Source organism: Hetaerina americana, unplaced genomic scaffold (assembly GCF_022747635.1).
Source record: "Hetaerina americana unplaced genomic scaffold, ioHetAmer1.1.p SCAF_7, whole genome shotgun sequence".
NCBI classification, from domain to species: domain Eukaryota; kingdom Metazoa; phylum Arthropoda; class Insecta; order Odonata; family Calopterygidae; genus Hetaerina; species Hetaerina americana.
Window position 1 is genome coordinate 84,194,238 of NW_027287316.1, and position 22,407 is coordinate 84,216,644.

Here is a 22,407-nt window from a genome sequence, read left to right on the forward strand (position 1 = left end):
CGGTAAATAGAGAGACGTGATCTCGCTTGCCTATTCCAATGGCTGCACGAAGCATTTGTACGTCCTGGAATAAAATAATAAAATCGACAGGCCAAACCTTTTCTTTAAGTATTGAGACTTTGTCGTTCAATTTGGGAAGGAGTTGATGTGCTCGTCAGGATGTGGTCAGAAGATATATCGCCTCTAATAGTGGTGCTTTTTATCCATGTTTAAGCATAAGTGCCCGTATGTTTGCTGAATTTGTTAACCTCGCGCCGACACTCGACAAAACTGTTTTATAAGCTATTAGCATGACACAGAGCAGTCTTCCTTTTTTGGCGACTCAATTTGCAAGTACTCTCGCATTTAATTATCAAGCTTTTGCATTTGAAACGTGAGAGTTTCTCTGAATCGAACACACTTGAACCCACGCAAATAGACATATGCCTGCTTACACCACGGGCGACGTTATTTCGTGATAATTTTTGTTTGTTAAGATTTAAATATCCTATGCGAACCCTCACGACCTGAAGAGAACATGCCACGACAGCCATTGTTCTCTTCTGGTGTTTGACTTCCCTACCAGTTGTTTGCAAGGATTCAAATTATGCATGAGGATCACTCAAGGTGCAATCAAATCCAGAGTATCGCCCGAGGCAGCGCCATTGTCTTCCGGTGGGTACAATTAGCTAGTCCAGGGATTTTCTCTGCCAAGTCCCCCTTATCTGTTGACTTGCTGACTCTAAAAGCCAATCAATATGTATGAAGTGGCTGCTGCCATCGACAATGGCTGGAGACGATCATTTTCCACGGGAAATGGATTGGTGCCAATCAAAAAATTTACTCAACAATTGACGAATCTTTTTTTATCATTTACATTTTTTTCTTTCGCGAAGTAAATTGATATGTTTTTAAATGCAATGTCTAAGTGCAATACCTGTTTGTGACATGACGGACATTTGTTCAACTCCATGAGATGCAGGAATGACTTTTTGTCTTCTCTGATGAAATTTCTTAGAATAGTAATTTTAATTTATTTTACTGGTTCATCATATGCATACTTCAATCATACTAATAAGCTAATACAATAATACATTGCCTTGCGAGAAAAATGAAGAATATTGTTACATTTATTCCTTGGTTAATCGTGGAAATATGCTGTCAGCCAAATAACATCCATGTACAAACTACATCTACATCTACATAATACCCCACAAGTGCGTGTGGCGGGGGGTGTTAGGTCACCAACCGTAAAAAGGAAAAATACCACATGCAAAAAAAAACAACAGCGAAAATTACACCCACAGCAGCGCACACACTCATGCAAAAATCCCTTCATCCAATACTCATGCAAACACATATACCGCAGAACAACTAAAAAACTGCACCCCATGATGCAGCACGAAAGCCATCCTACAACACGGAAGCCAGGACACAAGCAAGAAATTGAAACACCACATGAAAATGCACCACGAAACACTCTACCCCCAAAGAGTCTGTAAAAGGCAGGGAATGCGACCCAACGTAGCAGGTAGCAGGAATTTCCCCCCGCGGAGAGGGACGAGGGATTGAAAGGGAAACTTAAAAACAGATGAACGAAACACGAATGAGGTCATTCGGAAAGAATGGGTTATTATAGCCAAACACATAAGGTTAGTGGAAGAGCATGCATTTAAATACAACTAATTATTTTTTAGACGCTGAGGGTGGCAAGTGGAATTTTTGCTATCTATAACCCTGCAGTTGCTATCCCGTATTGTCCGTGGGAAGAAGGAGTCCTTGAGGCGGCTAGTTCTGGTATCTATTTCCCGAATTTTATATGCATGATCCAAGCGACCAATGTATGTAGGAGTACGAATAATTTGCGAGACCTCGGTGCTGAAACATGCGGATCTAAATTTATTTAATAATTTCAATATTGCATTGAATCGTCTCTCAGCCAATGATTCCCACCCCAAATCCATGAGCATTTCGGTGACGCTTTGCGTTTTATCGTAGGAATTTTTTACAAAACGGGCTGCCCGGCGTTGAACCTTCTCAATTTCCCGAATGAGACCTTTTTCACTCGGATCCGATCACGAACTATTGGTAAACCGTGTTTATATTCTCTCCATTCTGCCAGTAATAATTAGTTCTACATATAGCCATATGTATTCCATCACGACGAGCGATAAATGGTTATTGCGCCGACCGTAAAATTGAGAGTTAGGTTATGGTATCGGGATTTCACATATTTTAATTACTCATATCTCCAGCAGACACTTGTGTGTAACATATTTAAAAAAATACTATCTCTCTTCTCACGTCAACTCTTATTCATTTGCCTGGATTTTTTAAATGAGTTTGTGAAGGAATTCGCTCTATAAGGCTTCTTCTTCAAGGTCCACCGCCTCACCCTGGAGTTACGAAATTGCATATTCCAAAAGAAGCTATTTTATAAAAATGTTATCATATGCATGTTTATTTGTTGGTAAACAAGCTGCAATTAGATGCTGTTTGCCGTTTTCATTGAACCAAAACCCTGGCCAGAGTGGCAAATTGAATATTTCTTCTGACACACACACACCCACACACACACACACACACACACACACACACACATATATATATATATATATATATATATATATATATATATATATATATATATATATATATATATATATACTCATTTATATAGAAACACATATAAGGAAAAGGGATAGGAACACACATAAAGGACGAACACAGGAAAGGTGGAATCCAGCAGATCACGAATGCAAAAATATTTCCTAGACTGGGATTTGAATTCCGGATCTTTCCACTTGCCGGACGGAGGCTCTTAACCACTTGACCTATCCAGGAAACTTAATTTACCTTGAAATCTGCGATGCTTTAAGCAACCAAGTGCCCCGATTCTTTGGCCAAGAGATGGCGTTAGGGAGCTCTTTCACCTACCAAAAGAGAATTAGACAAGACACCCAAAGGACATGATAGTAGTAAAGGAATCATACAACATCATATCGGAAAGAATCGGGGCACTTGGTTGCTTAAAACAACGCAGATTTCAGTGTAAATTAAGTTTCCTGGACATCTCAATATGTTAAGAGCCTCCGTCTGGCAAGTGGAAAGATCCTGAGTACAAACCCCGGTCTAGGAAATATTTTTACTCTTCGATTCCACCTTCTCTAGCACTCCTGTGTTCGTCCATCATATGTGTTCCTATCCCCTTTCCTTATATGTGTTTCTACATAAATGAGTATTTGTTCGCCGTTTGGAGGGATTTCGTGTTTGAATGTGTATCAGGCCAATGTGGCTCATCTCTTCCTCTGGCTATGCGTGCCACGAAACGCACTGTTCTTATCCGATATGTCGCAGCCAGTCATCGAGGTACGCGACCGATTTCACTGGGAATTTTTTTCTGGTTAGGGACAACACATCCTCCGCCCTCCTTTGTAAGATGGCCGGGCTCAGCGGGTGGCCTATTGGCAGGCGCGTGAATGCGTATGTTTCTCCTTTATACTTGGTGCCTTGGAATTTCCAATGCCGGCAATTGACCTGAATTTGATAAAAGGCCGCTGTGAGGTCTAACTTTAGGAGGAAGGAATCCTTAGGGATAGTGGCTAATGCTTTTGCTGGTCCTAGAAGGGAAAATTTAGGTTTTCGGACGAAAGGTGTCCACGGGCTGAGGTCTTGTATAAATCTATGGCCTCCGTCCGGTTTCGGGATCGTAAAACATTTAAAATTGCATTTGGTAGGCTATGAAACAATTATTCCTGCGTCGAGGAAGGCTGCAATGAACTTGTCCATAACTGGAGTGGGGCGGGTGCGTAAACTAACAAAGGGAGCACTCGTGGGTTTGGGTAGGCTGGCTCCTGTGCGAGAGATGACCTCGTTTACCCGTTGTGGGTATGGATGTGGTTTAATTGGGGCCACTGTTGGTACCTTAGTTATTTCCTCCGGGGCCGCTTGATCTTCGGGTTCTGGGAGGTCGAATGGCTCTTGCGGGTCCTCCTGGCCGGTTGGCAGGGCGGGCTCCTGGTCTGGGATGACTCTCCAACGCCAGGCATCGGACTCCTGGTCGTTGTCCTCTTCGTTGTTGACACCCGAGTCCGTGTCGTCACCCGGGTCGGAAGGCCTGTCGGAACTGCTTGAGGATGAAGTTTCCCATACCGCTGGGTCCTCGGGTTCGCCGGAGGCGGCCCAGCGTAGCAGTTGCTCCTCACCGGGCGAGATGGGGCGCTCAGGCAGGCTGATGACGGGTGTTGCCTCTTGTTCCCTGGCCTCGGCCCCGTTGACGAGGTGGGGGGTTTCGAAAGGGACGATATTGCGGCTGGGCTGGCGGCGGAGTCGACTGGGTTTGGGATAGGGTGAAGCCCGGTGGTAGGTGCAGTAAATTGACTGGCGCCTCGGCCGTCATCCGGAGTGCGTCGCCCCATCCGATCGTTGTGACCGCCAGTAGTGTCCGTCCCCGGTTGTACAAGGCCTTTCGCTGCGGGGCCTCTAAGGTCTCCCAACTTGCCGCCATAGTAAGGATAAGATAAGATTTATTTCGTGAATATCTCTCGCCTTTAGTCGGGGACTAGATTTGTTGTCTGCCAATGACACCCAAGCCATGCCAAGATATGCCAAGGATACTGGAGTGATAATTATAGAATAATATACATCGGCGGGGACGAGAGCCAACGAGGGGTGCCATAGTATTAAATGAAGAGGTAGGAAGAAGCGTAGTCAACATAGAGAAGGTAACGGATAGAATACTACTAGTAGACATAAAAGCAGAACCGACGAACTTAGTAATTATTCAGGTATACATGCAACCGAGACGCCATAAGGAAGAAGAGGTCGATAGGATATACGATCAGTTAGAGGACATGATCGCGTGTGTTCCTGCAGGGAAACATTTGATAGTGATGGGGTATTGGAATGCGACGGTAGGCGAAGGAAGAGATGGTGATGAGGTGGGGGACTACGGTTTAGGCACGAGGAATGACCGCGGTGAGAAAGCTGTTGAGTTCTGCAGGAGACAGGAGTTAGTCATCACCAACACTTGTGTTAGACACCACAAAAGACACAGGTATACATGGAAAATGCTAGGCGACTCGGAAAGGTATCAGCTAGATTATATTCTGGTAAAACACAGGTTTAGGAACAGTGTGATAAATTTGCACACCTTCCCGGGAGCGGATGCAGCCTCTGACCACAATTTAATTGTCATGAAATGAAATGTAGCGTCCGTTTCAAAAAGATAAGGCAGGAACGGCGAGTTAGAAAATGGAATGTAGAAGCATTAAATGGTTTGAAAAGGAAGCAATACAAACAAGTGGTAGAGGAAATCATGGAGAATGGTAAAGAGCTAAGTACTACCGAAGAAAAATGGGAAATGATCAAGAAAGGGTTGTCTAAAGCCGCAAAGGACACTATTGGAACCGTTAACGCTAAAAGGACTAAGAAAACATGGATCACGGATGAGATGATTATCAAGATGGATGAGGGGCGAAAAAAGAAGAATGTAAATACAGAATTAGGGAAAATGAAGTACAAAGAATTGAACAAGAAATGTAGGCGGGCGACAAATTAAGCAAAAGCAGCATGGTGGAAGACGCAGTGCGAGGATATGGTAAGTCTGCAGAGGAAGGGTGAAATCGGTGCGCTGTGCAGCAAAGGTTAGAAAGGAAGATCTATGCTAACAGTTAGAGATAAGACGGGTGAGGTAATAGTTGACATAGGAGAGATCCAAGAGAGATGGAAGGAGTATATGGACGAACTGTATACTGAAGAACTTAGACCAACAAAGTTAGACATTGAAAAAGAACAAGATGTAGAGGAAGACAGCTTAGGTCCAGGCATGCTAGACAAGGAGATAGAAAGGGCATAAAATTAGATGAAACTAAATAAGGCCGTGGGGGTGGATAACATTCCCGCGGAACTTTTAAAATGCTTAGGAAAATGTGGGAGGAAGAGGCTATGTAGGCTGATCCGTAGTATTTATGAGGAAGGAATCTGGCCGGAAGACTTTGGGAGAACAGTTTTAGTTCCTATACCGAAAATGGTAAAGGCTACATCATGTGAGGACTACAGGACGATAAGTTTGATAACTCACGCAGCTAAAGTTTTTCTCAGGATCATAAACAAAAGGATAGATAGCAGGGGAAATAATTACTTAGGGGATGATCAGTTTGGGTTTAGCAAGGGGAGAGGTACGCGTGATGCCATTACAGTAATAAGATTATTAATTGAGAGGATTATAGAGCACAACCAGGAAGTGTTTGCCTGTTTCACATATTTCGAAAAAGCTTTTGATAGATTGAACTGGGAAAAACTAATGAGTACATTGCAGAAAATAGGAATAGATTGGAGGGAAAGGAGGCTAATCCACAACCTGTACATGTCTCAGATTGCTCAGATGCGAGTGGAGAACGGGGAGTCTGGTGTTAGGAAGGGGTGTAAGGTAGGGTTTACCATTAATACCGGTGCTGTTCAACCTGTATGTAGAGGAAATGATTAAAGAGGCATGGGAAGAACTGGAGGCAGGAATGAAAGTGGGCGGTGAATTCGTAAAATGTTAGGTTTGCTGATGAACAAGTTTTAGTTTCTCAGTCAGCCAATGGGTTGCAAGCCTTGCGGAGTGAATTAGGAATTCCGTGCGATAGATATGGGATGAGAATTAATATGAATAAAAAGGTTATGCAATTTTTCAGAAAGAAATAGGCGTTAAACGTTAAATAAGGAAATCAGGTAAAACAGTTTACGTATCTAAGAAGCGTTTTAGATCAACACGGTCAAGGTGGTAGGGACGTAAGGAGAAGAATTGCGCCAGGCAAAGAGGCTTTCACAAGGAGGAGGGAGTTGATGACAGGGACGTTGAGTACGGATGTTAAGAAAAGACTCGTAAAAACTTTGATATGGAGCGTAACTATGTACGGTGCGGAAACGTGGTCATTGAAGCAGGAGGATAGACGTGGACTGGAGGCTTTTGAAATGTGGATGTGGAGAAGAATGGAGAAGGTGAAATGGACAGAGAAGAAAACGAATGAGGAAGTACTTGGTATGGTGGACGAGGAGAGGGGTTGTTGGGAGAAATTCAATGGAGGCAGAAAAAGTGGATGAAAGGGGTATTGACCGGTAGCGGGATGTTGAAGAACGTAATAGATGGGAGAATGTTAGGCAAACGGGGAAACGGAAGGAACAGGATAGGTATGTTGGACGGGATGAAGGGAGGAAGGAAGTACTCAGAGATGAAGAAGGACCTGATATAGAGTAGTATGGATATTTTGTTTTGTTACGAGTAATAAAATGTTTGTTTGGTAGTTGTGTCCATCCAAAAACCTACCTTAACCGGTAGATTATCTTTATATTATATATATATATATATATCTATATATATATATATATATATATATATATATATATATATATATATATAAACCATAAACCCCGTAGTCAACCCGAAGGTCGGTTTGGTAGGTGATGGTAGAGTACTAAGCCCGACGGCGTGTGAAATTCACACATCAGGGAAGGGGGCCCAGTTCCTTTCCTTGTGCCGGTTATGGTTTCCCGGGAAGATCTGGTGCCCGAAAAATCACATAGCTTGGGTATAGCTGCAGGTGTTCAGAGTTGCTTTCCCGGGAATCGAACCCGGGTTGGCGGAAAAGGGAGCATTTGATTATTTATGTAATATTAGCAACTTTATATCCAGCGTGTTATGTCGCTGTTTACGATACATGTGGCTTTCCTTAATAATATGTGTAAAATGTGTTTGCCGGACCAATTTAATTTTGCTTCACTCTCTGGAAATGGATTGCCGTTACACCCGAGGTGAATCCCAGCTCTGACGCATTAAACGGCCAATATTAATATCTCAGGAAATTCGATTGAGAACCCATCTTGCTGTGCCATCCATCCTGTGGCATGGGAAGGATGCTGTTAGAGTTCAGTCGCGTGTTGTTGCGCGTGAAAACATGTCTAGTCTCACATATAAGGTCGTCAACAGAATTACATCATTATTTTGTATTTAATGGATAAAAGGAACAAACGATGCACCAAACGATGTACGAATTTAAGCTCTTTTGCAAGCTTTTAAAATTGTGAGAATAACGTGATAACCATATTATGAGAGGGAATTGACTTAAGCAGTCGTAATGGCGATGTTCGATGCGATGAAATTTGCTTCAGGAAAGCAATACGTACATTATTAGGTTGGCACGCGTAATTTCAAACTCAACACGTTGGTACGAAAGGCTCGTAAATTTCCTTTTAACTTTGGATCCTCATATATTCTATTTACATTTTCTTACCCTTTTTTCTTCAGAAATGTTGTGTTAGGAGAAACATGCATTGAAATGCAGCATCCATGCGACATCCCTCGTTAAGTCAACGAATTAAAACAATTCCAATTTGGGCCGCTCTTTCCGTTTTCATGAACACTTGTTTGTCCGATGTCTACCCGTCCAAAATTGAGTCTCATCAAGTGATTTTATGAAGAAGTAATGCTCGCAGATTTTCACGCAATTGAAATTTCAATCGGTATGTTTGATGGACTTTAAATGATCCCATTGACTCCGTTGTCGTGCGCGATTAAACTGATTAACTCTTTTTTATAGACTAAGGATTTGATATGCTATGTAATCCGATTTTCGATAAAAGTGACTTTGCATTGAAATTTCAAAGAAGCTGCGGGAGATGCCGTAAGAGTAACTTTTAACGGAGCCATCCGCTAGTGTACATTTCAATGCCGAAATTTCAGAGTTCGCCTCGATGGCTTTACTGGCGGAAGCACTCGGGCTGACATGTCCGCGTTCGATTCCCAGCCGGGGCGAATGGTTTTGTTGAAATCACTCTGAAATTGCTACATTGGTAACAATGCTTAAATTGCTTAAATGATAGTTAAAAGTTTAAAATACTATTTCTAAAATAATAATTTATGATTTTTCGTCAATTTTTAAATATACTCCAGACATATTTTACTGAATTTCAGGAAAGCATTGTGTGTTAATTAATTTTTCTATTTGTTTTAAGCAGCAGTTCCGAAATTCTTCGCCGTTTGCCCTACCCTGCATAAAACTATCACATGGGACTTAGTTGTGGATGATTATCAATTGACGGAGAGAGTTGAAAAAAATTGAATTTCTAGGCATCGCCAATTTTTTGATTGACGTGGAAATTCTCCACGACTCTAATGTATAGAATAACAATTCCTAGTAATTCTGTACTGGCGGGGAAGTTGGAATTAGCCCCCGATGTAGTTGATTTCACGTCTTCATCTAGTTAGAGTGCTGCGATTACTTCACCTTGCGGTCTTGACCCCAAGGTGAAACACGCATTTCATTGGTCGCCAACGTCATCCGTCAACATATACTCATAGGGTGGGTGTACTTAGACTAGAGCCAAGGTCCATTTCCCGACGTCTCTTCCACTCCGCTCACCGTTCACATCGCCGGTTATGATAATGCCGCGTCCGCGCTGAGATTTCCTTATCCTAATGCCTCCGTCCTCCGGTGCGTGGGAAGTTTCATCAACTCCGCTGACCTCGTGCTATCTCGAGATTATCTCAGCCGCTATCTATGAAGAGAGGCGGACACATCCATTTCCCTTCCCCTTCTCCGGCTGATAAATAAAAATACCCTCGGCAACGTCGAGCGTGCAGACGTTTCGAAATGCTTTTACTGGGGCTATATACGCTCGACGGCGCGTATCCCCCCAGCGGCCAAATTACGTCCCCTTGAGCATCTTTCTCCTCGAATCGGATCTATTTCTCGAATGCTCTCCGGAGAAATGTTTTGGTGTCCCACGCGACATTGTCGGGGTGCAAAACCACTCTGCACCTCGCATTTACATCCGGCGTTCACTTGAGCATTCAAATCTATTCGGAGCCAAAGAAACCAACGACTATGGAAAAAAATTAATTTGAATTTTATATTGAAAAAAAGAGATTTGAAAGTTGAGGTGGGATTGGCTCTCTCGTCTGGATCGGCTATTATTTATTAGTTACGAAGTCCAGTATTTGCATTTCCCTTCTGCTCGTCTCAAATAATTGTCCCCAGTCCGCCCCGCATCCCCTCTGGCACCAGCTACGTTGGCTCGTCTGACCCCTAACCTGGCCAGCGTAACCCCGGTCCCCTAAGCTACGTGTCGATGACGCCGGTGTTCAATGGGCTGGACAATGTTTCTTAAAAAGTATCGGTGACAACGTTTTCCTAATGTATGCGTAAAGAGCTAAATGAATTCAGATTGGCATTTATAAAATGACAGTGCACACACCATTATCACTTTAAAATTTGGCGATGCGAAAAATCTGCGCCTCTAAACTCGTCCTCCCGAAGGTCTTTGGACGGACGACCAAAAGAGCAGAGTCGAGTGTCAGTCTGCTTGAGAAGTATTTCTGTAACATCGCGACGATTCCCTAACCCCCTTATAGTCCCGACTTGGCACAAGCAGACTTCTATTCCTATTCCCTTTAAAAGTTAAATTTTCCCTCAAAGGACACCACCATTGGACCCTCAGTGTCGTCAATGAAACCTACACGCGTACCCTTACGGACCTTCCGGAACCGGGGAGCCTTCGAGTCCATACTCTAGAGGACACAGCTGAAAATACGAGTAATACTACCTTGATCAAAAAGTTCCCGGAATAACCACCGTGTGGCGCTCCCATCGTTCCGATTTGAGTTCTGTTTTTTTTGTTAAATTGGTACATCTGTTGTTGATATTCCCTTTAAATCTTAGTGTCATAACTTGACATTTGCAAAAGTTACGGTCGGTTTTCGGTATGTCCATCAGTGCTTCCTGCGATTTTTCCATTACTTCCTCTCGGCTGCTAAAACGCGTTCCCCGTAATGGTTTTTTAACTCGATTGAACAGAAAGAAGTCACAGGGAGCCAAATCAGGTGAATTCGGTGGCTGTTGGATGGTATTTGTTGCATTTTTCGTCAAAAAATTACGAATAATGATAGCACTGTGCGACGGTGCGTTATCATGGTGCAAAATCCACGAGTTTTCTGCCCACATTTCTGGTCTCTTTCGGCGAATTGCTTCACGCAAACGTCTCATAACGCCCAAATAATACTCTTTGTTTACTGTCTGGCCTTCTGGCAAAAATTCATGATGCACTACACCGTTGTAATCCATGAAAACCGTCAGCATTGCCTTCTTTTTTGACTGAAAACGACGTGGTTTTTTTGGTCTCGGCTCATTTGGTGAACGCCATTCACTTGCCTGATGTCTGGATTGCGTGTCGTACTCATAAACCCACGTCTCGTCTCCAGTAATGATCCTTTTGATGAATGTGGGATCGGATTCAGCCTCGCAAATCATGTCTTTTGCGACGTCAACACGGTCTCTTTTTTGCATGAAATTGCGGTCTTTTGGCACCAACTTTGCTGCTACACGACGGAAACCCAAATCATTAACCACAATGTCTTGGGCGGATCCATAGGCAATGTTCAAGTCCTCCGCTATTTCTCTGATGGTTAATTTGCGGTTATTGACCAACATTTCTTTTACTTTATCAATTTTTTCACCGACTTTCGATGTCGATGGTCTGCCACTGCGTTCATCATCTTCGATTGACTCACGACCACTTCTGAACCGCTCCTGCCACTGGTAAACGACCGTTTTTTTTAGAGAATCGTTGCCGAAACACTTTTCCAACATTTCCAACGTCCGTGCGCCACTAAATCCGTTTTTTACGCAAAATTTAATACAAGTTCGTTGTTGCAAATTTAAATCCATTTCTGAAATTGTAAAAAATCGCCAACACACACAGAGATAGATGTACTCTTGGCTACGTAACTTTTGCAAATGTCAAGTTATGACACTAAGATTTAAAGGGAATATCAACAACAGATGTACCAATTTAACAAAAAAACAGAACTCAAATCGGAACGATGGGAGCGCCACACGGTGGTTATTCCGGGAACTTTTTGATCAAGGGTAATTCATTTCTCGACTCAAATCTTTGATTTACTCATGGTAGCTGGCGAAAAACAAATGCACACCCCATATTCATGAGTTTCGCAGCTGGTTCCATCGTGATTAAAAAAATTAAATTATTGCTATCCGCGCGTCGGTCGATCCGCTGCCCTTCCATCATGGACCTTTTTTGGATTTGAAAATTTCGCGGAAACGTCACCGAAACCCTTTTCTCTCCCTCTCTCTGCCACGAGACTAAAAAACCTCTTGACGCGCTCTCTCGCGCCATACGTTGGGGTGGGGGAGTTCCATTCGGGAATTGTTTAAACCTTTTTATCGAAAGGGAAAAGAAATCAAAGTAACTGTCGATGTGAGGAATCTCATTTTTTACGCTTCGCGGAAGAGCGAATTTGTTTATGTGCCTGCGCCATCGCTCCCTCCTTCCCGGGAACCACGCCGTTCCTCCGCAAAGGGCAGATTCTTTTCATCCGGCGAAAAGGGCGCTGTCTCATGTCTCCGACGATCCCCCCTCCCCTCCCCCCGCTCGTCTTTCATCTCCGCCAGAGGTCCTCCTGGCTCTTCAGTCTATTGCTTCTGCCACTGTGCCGACGTAAGGCGGCCATTGAAAACTTGGCCTTTTTGTCGGTGGCGGAACATGTTGTAAACAAGAGCAATGTTTAAAGGGATACCTATCGTATATTTCACGCATGTCTACTCAGCATAAATCACTTAAAAAGCAAAAATTGCTGGGGAAATATCATTCGAATCAGCGGGCGAATGATTTTCGCGCGGGTGCATTTCGCGCCGATGCAGGCGAATGTCGCGAAGAAATTTTGAAACCTGATTTATTATCTTACATTTCGGCATTTTAATTATTTCTAGCAAATGAAACCAGGATAGGTTTATAACGCGGCATCTCCCGCAGTTATTAAAAAATCTTATAATGTTGACCACGCTTGTCCCCAGAGATTGGTTAAAAATACATGCCGGATCAACTGGTACTTTTTTCAGAGAGTTATATTTGAAAATCCTCTTTTGCAGATCTATATCTACATAGTATATATATATATATATATATATATATATATATATATATATATATATATATATATATATATATTTTTTTTTTTAAGGTAATCTACAGGTTAAGGTAGGTTTTTGGACACAACTACCAAACAAACATTTTATTACTCCTAACAAAACACAAAATCATTTGACGCTGGAAAGTTCAATTTGACGCTGGAAAGTTCCAAGAGAGGTGGTAGGAGTATATAGACGAACTGTATACTAAAGAACTTAGACAAAACAAAGTTAGACATAGAAAAGGAAAATGACGTAGAGGAAGACAGCTTAGGTCCAGACATACTAGACAAAGAGATAGAAAGGGCATTAAGGGAGATGACACTAAATAAGGCCTTGGTGGTGGATAACATTCCCGCGGAACTTTTAAAATGCTTAGGAAAATGTGGGAGGAAGAGGCTATATAGGCTGATCCGTGGCATTTATGAGGAAGGAATCTGGCCGGAAGACAGTTTTAGTTCCTATTCCGAAAAAGGTAAAAGCTACATCATGTGAGGACTACAGGACGATAAGTTTGATAACTCACGCAGCTAAAGTTGTTCTCAGGATCATAAAGAAAAGGATAGAGAGCAGGGGAAATAATTACTTAGGGGAAGGTATGTTTGGGTTTAGCAAGGGGAGAGGTACGCGTGATGCCATTGCAGTAATAAGATTTTTAATCGAGAGGATTATAGAGCACAACCAGGAAGTATTTGCCTGTTTCGTATATTTCGAAAAAGTTTTTGATAGAGTGAACTGGGAAAAACCAATGAGTATATTGCAGAAAATAGGAATAGATTGGAGGGAAAGGAGACTAATCCGCAACCTGTACATGTCTCAGACTGTTTAGGTACGAGTGGGGAACGGGGAGTCCGGTTGGGCAGTGTTAGGAAGAGGTGTAAGTTAGGTTTGCCCATTATCACCGTACTGTTCAATGTATTTGTGGAGGCAATAATTAAAGAGGAATGGGAAGAACTGTAGGTAGGGATGAAAGTCGGAGGAGATTTCGTAAAATCAGTTAGGTTTGTTGAAGACCAAGTTTTAGTTTGTCAGTCAGCCAAGGGGCTGCAAGCATTGCTTAGTGAATTGGAAATTCAGTACGACAGGTAATGGATGAGAATCAATTTTAATAAAACAAAGGTTATGCGATTTTCTAGAAAGAAATTGGCTAAGCTAAACATTAAAATAGCAGGGCAAAAACTAGAGCAGGTAGAACAGTTTACGTATCTCGGTAGTATTTTGGCCCAACACGGTCAAAGTAGTAGGGACGTAAGGAGAAGAATTGCGCTAGGCAAAGAGGCTTATATATATTATAAACTTTGGCAGCAACAAATAATATAAAAAGATCTCACGCGTTATTTCTTGATATTTCGACGGAATTCAAATCCGTCTTCATCGGAAGAAATAGAAGTAATGACTGCTGGAATAGGAGAGGTGAGGGATGTGAGAGAAAGGGAATGTGGCCTTGGGAAAGGGAAAGCGGGAGGCGCAGGAGGGGAGAGAGGAATGGTTGGGGGAGAGGAGAGGCTAGAGGGGAGAGAAGATGGTAGGAGTGAGAGGGAGAGGGTGGAATTGACACAAAATCGGAAAGGTAAACAATCTGCTCACCGCAACTGTTGTGAAATCCGAGACCCAGGTTTCATGTGTGATTGTGTGTGTGTGTGTGTTTGTGTGTGTGTGTGTGTGTTTGTGTGCGTGTGTTTGTGTGTGTGTGTGTTTGTGTGTGTGTGTGTTTAGCACCCCGCAAGCCCCCGCAATGGCGTGTGCCGGTGGTTGTTAGGTCACTACTCGTAAAAGATAACAATACCAAATGCAATATCAAATCATGTTACTTCTACACAAATATTAGCTTGATCGTACCCTCGATTAATTACAAGGTTATTCACAAGAAGGAAAGTGCCTATATGCAACAATATTCAATAACAGGATACGTATATTCAAATCATGCTGTAGAATTGTTAAAAAGATTTTTTTTTTTTTTAAAGTAATCTACCGGTTAAGGTAGGTTTTTGGACTGACACAACTACCAAACAAATATTTTATTACTCCTAACAAAACACAAAATCAATCATCCTACTCTATATCAGGTCCCTCTTCATCTCTGAGTACTTCCTTCCTCCCTTCATCCCGTCCAACAACCCTATCCTGTTCCTTCCCTTTCCTCTTTTGCCCAACATTCTACCCTCTATCACAGTCTTCAACATCCCACTGCCGGTCAACACCCCCTTCATCCACTTTTCCTGCCTCCATAGGATTGCTCCCAACAAACCCCTCTCTTCGCCCACCATACCAAGTACTTCCTCATTTGTTTTCTTCTCTGTCCATTTCACCTTCTCCATTCTTCTCCACACCCACATTTCAAAAGCCTCCAATCTACGTCTATCCTCCTGCTTCAATGACCACGTTTCCGCTCCGTACATAGCTACGCTCCATATCAAAGTTTTTACGAGTCTTTTCTTAACATCCTTACTCAAAGTCCCTGTCATCAACTCCCTCCTCCTTGTGAAAGCCTCTTTGCCTAGCGCAATTCTTCTCCTTACGTCCCTACTACTTTGACCGTGTTGGTCCAAAACACTACCGAGATACGTAAACTGTTCTACCTGCTCTAGCTTTTGCCCTCCTATTTTAATGTTAAGCTTGGCCTTTTTCTTTCTAGAAAATCGCATAACCTTTGTTTTATTAATATTGATTCTCATCCCATACCTGTCGCACTGAATTTCCAATTCACTAAGCAATGCTTGCAGCCCCTTGGCTGACTGACAAACTAAAGCTTGGTCATCAGCAAACCTAACTGATTTTACGACTTCCCCGCCCACTTTCATTCCTACCTCGAGTTCTTCCCATGCCTCTTTGATCATTTCTTCTGCGTACAGGTTGAACAGCAACGGTGATAATGGGCAACCCTGCCTTACACCCCTTCCTAACACTGCCCATCCTGACTCCCCGTTTCCCACCCTCACCTGGGCAGTCTGAGACATGTACAGATTGCGGATTAGCCTCCTTTCCCTCCAATCTATTCCTATTTTCTGCAATATACTCATTAGTTTTTCCCAATTTACTCTATCAAACGCTTTTTCGAAATCTACGAAACAGGCAAATACCTCCTGGTTGTGTTCTATATTCCTCTCGATTAATAATCTCATTACTGCAATGGCATCACGCGTACCTCTCCCCTTCCTAAACCCAAACTGATCATCCCCTAAGTAATCATTTGCCCTACTCTCTATCCTTTTGTTTATGATCCTGAGAACAACCTTAGCTGCGTGGGATATCAAACTAATTGTCCTATAGTCCTCACATGACGTGGCCTTTACCTTTTTCGGAATAGGAACTAAAACTGATCTCACAAAGTCTTCCGGCCAGATTCCCTCCTCATAAATACTACGGATCAGCCCATATAGCCTCTTCCTCCCACATTTTCCCAAGCATTTCAAAAGTTCCACGGGAATGTTATCTACCCCCACGGCCTTATTTAGTTTCATCTCCCTTAATGCCCTTTCTATCTCATTGTCTAGTATGCCTGGACCTAAGCTATCTTCCTCTACGTCATGTTCCTTTTCAATGTCTAACTTTGTTGGTCTAAGCTCTTTACTATACAGGTCTTCTACATATTCCTTCCATCTCTCTTGGATCTTTCCTGCGTCAACTATTACCTTACCGGCCTTATCTCTAACTGCTATCGTTGATCTCCCTTTCTTACTTCCCGATAAAGATTTAACTATGCTGTAAAGCGCACCGATTTCCCCATTCCTCTGCAGACTTTCCATATTCTCGCACTGCGTCTTCCACCATGCTTCCTTTGCTTTATTTGTTGCCCGCCTCAATTTATCGTTCAATTCTTTGTACTTCATTTTGCCTAATTCTGTATTTATATTCTTCCATTTTCGCCGCTCATCCATTTTTGTAATCATCTCATCCGTGATCCATGGTTTACGAGTCCTTTTAGCGTTAACGGTTCCAATAGTGTCTTTTGCCGCTTTAGACAACCCTTTTTTGATACATTCCCATTTTTCTTCAATAGTACTTAGCTCTTTACCGTCCTCCATGATTTTCTCTACCGCCTGTTTGTATTCCTTTCTTTTCAACCCATTTAATGCTTCTACATTCCATTTTCTAACTCGCCGCCCCTGCCTTATCTTTTTAAAACGTACGCTACATTTCATAACAACTAAATTGTGGTCTGAGTCCGCATCCGCTCCCGGGAAGCTGTGGGAATTTATCACACTGTTCCTAAACCTGTGTCTAACCAGGATATAATCTAGCTGATATCTTCCCGAGTCACCTGGCATTTTCCATGTATACCTGCGTCTTTTGTGGTGTCTGAACCAAGTGTTGGTGATAACTAACCCCTGTCTCCTGCAGAACTCAACTGCTTTCTTCCCGCGGTCATTCCTCGTGCCTAAACCGTAGTCCCCCACCTCATCACCATCTCTTCCTTCGCCTACTGTCGCATTCCAATCCCCCATCACTATCAAATGTTTCCCTGCAGGAACACATGCAATCATGTGCTCTAACTGATCGTATATCCTATCGACCTCTTCTTCCTTATGGTTGCTCGGTGGCATGTATACCTGGATAATAACTAAGTTCGTCAGTTCTGCTTTTATCTCCACTAGTAGTATTCTATCCGTTACCTGCTCTATGTTGACTACGCTTCTTCCTACCTCTTCATTTAATACTATGGCGACCCCTCGTTGGCTCTCGTCCCCACCGCTGTATATTATTCTATACTTATCACTCCAGTAATCCCCGCTATCTTTCCATCTCACCTCGCATAGACCTAAAATATCTATATTTCCCCTTTCCATCTCTCGCTTAACATTCTCCAATTTCCCCGTCCTCATCATTGTCCTAACATTCCACGTTCCTATTCTAACTAATTTGGTCTTTTTCTCCTGCGTCTTCTGTCCTGCTGCTGCTGGTTTTCCCTTGCAAGGGTTTCGTGGGATGACGACCGCGGAAGCCTTGCCTCCCCCGCTGCCGGGCACGACACACGGCCGATTGGGCCGAGCCCCGTGGTTGCCAGGACTCAAAATATCTCTATTGTCCATCACATTGTTCTTGGGAATGATAATTGAGGTGGTTTCCCGTTGCCTTCCTCAATAGTGTTTTTAACGTGACACCATCACTTACTGGCCGCCCCACTGGGGTCAGACGCCATTGCAGCCGCCTCACTGAGGAACAGACGCTGCGTGGACTACCTTTCGTCTGGCTCCTAACCTTCGACCTATCTGGCATGGGTGACCCTACCAGGAGCAATTTTTATTACTCCCGCCAGTACAGCTCTAGGGGTCATCGGAACGCACAAGCCCTTCCACCACGTCAAGGTTGTAGTCCGGGGAGGGTTTAAAAAAAAAAGATATGGTCTCTTAAATGAAAAGAATAACATGTAGGAAGAAGTATGCAGGATATCGATAAATATGTATGTACGCTAACAATGATAATTATCTCCTACACGAATGCTGTCACCTTCATTATGAGATCTTATGGTTTGAAGAAAAAAAATATTAAATCTAACTGTTCTACAATAAATCTCCCTGATTTTATGTACGTGATCAGATGTGCTACAGTAAGGAGGGGCCTGTAATATGTCTTCTACATCATCAGATAAGTAACCTGCCTCAAATATTAACTAAATTTAACCTGTTTATAAACCCACGGTCAACTAGCGGATTTCAGCCTAATTCTTCCAAGACTGTTGTTACAATGCAACCTTGTTCATGACAATTTTTCACAAACCTATCTGCTCTGCGTTTCACTCTATCTGGTTTAACAATTAAACCTAATTCATGAGGATCCCATACACCTGCAGCGCACTTAAAGTGGGGCCTAACTAACGTTAAATGACAAAGCTTCTTGACCCTTCCATTAAAATTTCTTTATTTCCAAGTATTCTTTTTATGAAGTTAACTTTTTATTAGCTGTTCCGCAAAGTTCACGAACGCATTTTCTCCAGGATATATCCGTAGCCATCGTTACACCCTGGTATTTTACCGATTCTGCGTCTATTAGGTTGGTACCTTGTACATTGTGTTTTCTGGTGAAAATATTTCCTTCTAAATTTTATCGAAACGCATTCATTTAAATTTAATCGTAACTCCCATTTAATCAACGGAATATGATTACAAAAATCTGACCCGGCCCACATCTTACATCTTTACAGTTCTTTTTTTAATTTATAAACAATGGTAAAGAAAGCGATTCAAATTGACGACCACTAAATGAATTTACTCATGTATATGTAAAAGTTATCTTTGCCAAGATAAAGAGGAGCTTGGCTTAAAACTGTCATATTCTCTAAGTATTAATTTTAAAGTATATTGTGTTAGAGATTTTTTTCCTTTCGAGATGTATTGGATCTGGTAGTTGTCCAACGAAGGAGATATATTCGGCTCCAAAGACGCCGTTTCACGAGTGAACACATTTTCACAGTGATAGTCGGAAACAAAAAAATTGAAAAGAAATTTTAAAAAATTGAGTGCTAGATGAGATTTTTAATTTGCAAGAGATAGTATAATAATTAATCATTTATCCGTATGGCAACTCAAGCCTATGCTCTCAATTAATTACACAATTGAAGGCAAATTTCAATTAGATAAATAAATTGTGCTCAAGAAATTACTTCTTACTTTTAATAGAAATAGTTGTTAGATCTCTGTTTATTATGTGTTTTCATTGTGTGGCGGCGCCATTGGCGCGGTAATGAAAGTATTTAACTCGCTTTCGTTGTATTTTGACCCAACTCTCATGAGTTCTACTCTTCTCTAAATAGTGCTGTTCAATGCGAATTTTCGTGCTACTTAGGCAAATGTTTCTTTTAGTTAACGTGCCCGAAATTAACCGAGAACACACGCCCCCTCACAAACACACGGACGCATTGGTACGTGTCCACAAGTGTCTTAGGGCCCAAAAATGGTGCGGATGTCCCCAAAAAGTTTACTTAACGTTTATAATTCATTTAAGACCGAACTCAAGAGCCAGGAAATATCAATTTAACCTTAATATTAGATCTAAGTGAATTGCTCAAACGCAAGACCTATAGAATGTTGTACGTAGGCTTGTATTTGTACGAGAGTTGCCTACAAGTTTTATGAGCTTACATCTATTCAATTGTATGCACAAATTAATAATTCCGTGTGGTGAGTGGCTAAACACCATCCGCCTCGCACCACTATGGTGGCTTTTTGGGGTAGTATGTAGTAGGTGCAGGCAGATGTGTAATACGCCCTAATGAAAACATAATTATCCCTCAATTCGGCGACAGAAAGTGCTCGTGGATTTGGAATAACCGGGGCTTCTGGGGATCAGAGGAGCCTCTCTGCGCCCCTCACTGCTTCGCCTTCAGAGATAAGGGAACAAAGGGCACATCCAAGGGCTGAACCCACTCCGCACGGCTCGTGCCGCTTCGCACGGGGTGTCCGGTGGTAGCTTAATCGTCTCCGTGGATGTCCCGTCTTTTGGAACACGCAAATCATTCGCAAGGGAGAATGATTGTCCTCTCAAGGAGTGGGGCCTATCGCAGTTGCTTCGCGTATTACTCATGGCATATCGCTTTTGGTGACGAGCTAACGACGACCCGCGAGTCAAAGATACCGGGGAACAGAATTACCTTGAGTTTGGAGGAAATGGTTAAAGAACGAGATAACGACGATTGGAGAGAATTTTAGGGGCATTATTCAAGTGTGGGAAAACTGAGATGAAAGGAATTTCAAAATTGGAGTAGCGATATTTTGAAATACCGTGAGTAGTAGCTGGAAACGTGTAGTGGAAATGAAACGGCGAGGGAAATACGGAGGAATGAACTGGGTGGTTTTCCAGTGTATTAAATTTGCACGATCTCAAACTATCCGTATTAATGGCACCTTGATTAAGGAAAAGACCCTGCCAATTGTGTTTGAATGAGGAGTTGAACATTTTGCGCAAGGGCTGATTTGAACGGTTCCGTGCATAGCATACTACTATTAAGGAAGAATTTCGGTGAATCGGTTAACGAGACGAAACGAGCTTCGGCTGGAAGGCTAGACTTCCATCAATCATCAAAAGCCATATACAGCAAAATGCATGTAATATAGACGAATGTGGACTATTTTTCCGTAGCCTGACATCTAAATACGCGAAACTGAATTCGGTGTGTGAAGCAGAAGACTGGTAAAGGGCGCTTGGCTTTTGTGCGGAATACCGACGGAGAAAAAGAAGCATCTCTGGTGATGAGAAAATCTCTTTCCCACGAGATGTCTGGAAAACACCATTATGATGAAGTTGGGTGTCCCTTGGCGCATGCAAAGAAGAAAGCATGGATTACTTTGGCGATTTTTGAGGTTGGCGAACAAGCTTCAACAGAAGGATGAGACGGCGTAGTCGTGACTCTCTCCTTTCTCTTAACTGCCCACTGCGTATCTCACTCTTCTAGCCAACCGAACCAGTGCACCACTTCAATTTGCCCCTCCCATAATCACTGCAAAGGGACAACCTCTGCACCCAGGCACTGCTGAGACGCTTAAAATAAAACGAAGAAAGTGATTGATTCAGCATTAGATTTCTTGGATGGATTAAGTTGGCACCGCATCTGTTTTGGCGAATGGTGAATGGCACTGTAGCACGGGTGCTTTCTGCTTGGAAGGGTGTTGAGCACAAAACAGTTGTCAGGTGCTTTCCATGATATCGTTTCTGTCAACCTTTCAATGAAAATTTAGCTTTGGCTCGAGCTGCAGGGTTTGAGTGTGGCCCAAAGGTCTCAGAGAAAGAAAGCCGACTAATACAGGTATGCATTCCTATGGCTTCAAGCACTCGAAGTAAGATCTTTCTCCGTGGCCTGGGAACTGGGAGGGATCCGAATGGAGAGGATGGGTTAGAGGATGCTCTGTGATTGTTAATTCTTATAGTAATTAGCGTGGTGAATTGGCCAATTTAAAAAGCTGGAAAGAGTGCACTTTGTAGGAGATGAATGTCAATTTGTGAAATGTAGGAAGAAGTGTGAAAGGACGGGAGATGGAATAAGGAGGTAATGTTACGTAAGGGAATATGTGATGAGGATTAAACAGGCTTTGCATGTGGCAGGATTGCATGGAGCCTGAGGGGTTTTGGCAATTGGAGTGGATTTATTTGGGGATAATATCATTATTACGTACATAGTACCCTGAAAGCCACCACCAGGGTGTGCCAGGGGTTTACACACAAGACTAATTTAGATGGTTATTACTTTTCCCCCTTCGCGGGGTCGGACAACTTTTGAGTGGTTTTGAGAATACCAGAAAAACTTCTTTACGTTTAAATGTTACAGCAGGATATTTGGAAAGTAGGTTGATGGTGTTTTTGTTTCTGTAGAGGATGGGATTAACTTCTCTGAAAATGATTTTTAGGAAAGTAGATTTTACCAGGGAAGCAGATTTTGCAAATGGGATGTGCGTCATTTTCCTTTTAATGGGATGGAGATGATAATGCATCTTTCAGGTTTTTTTGTGTCTAGATCACGACGTCAGAT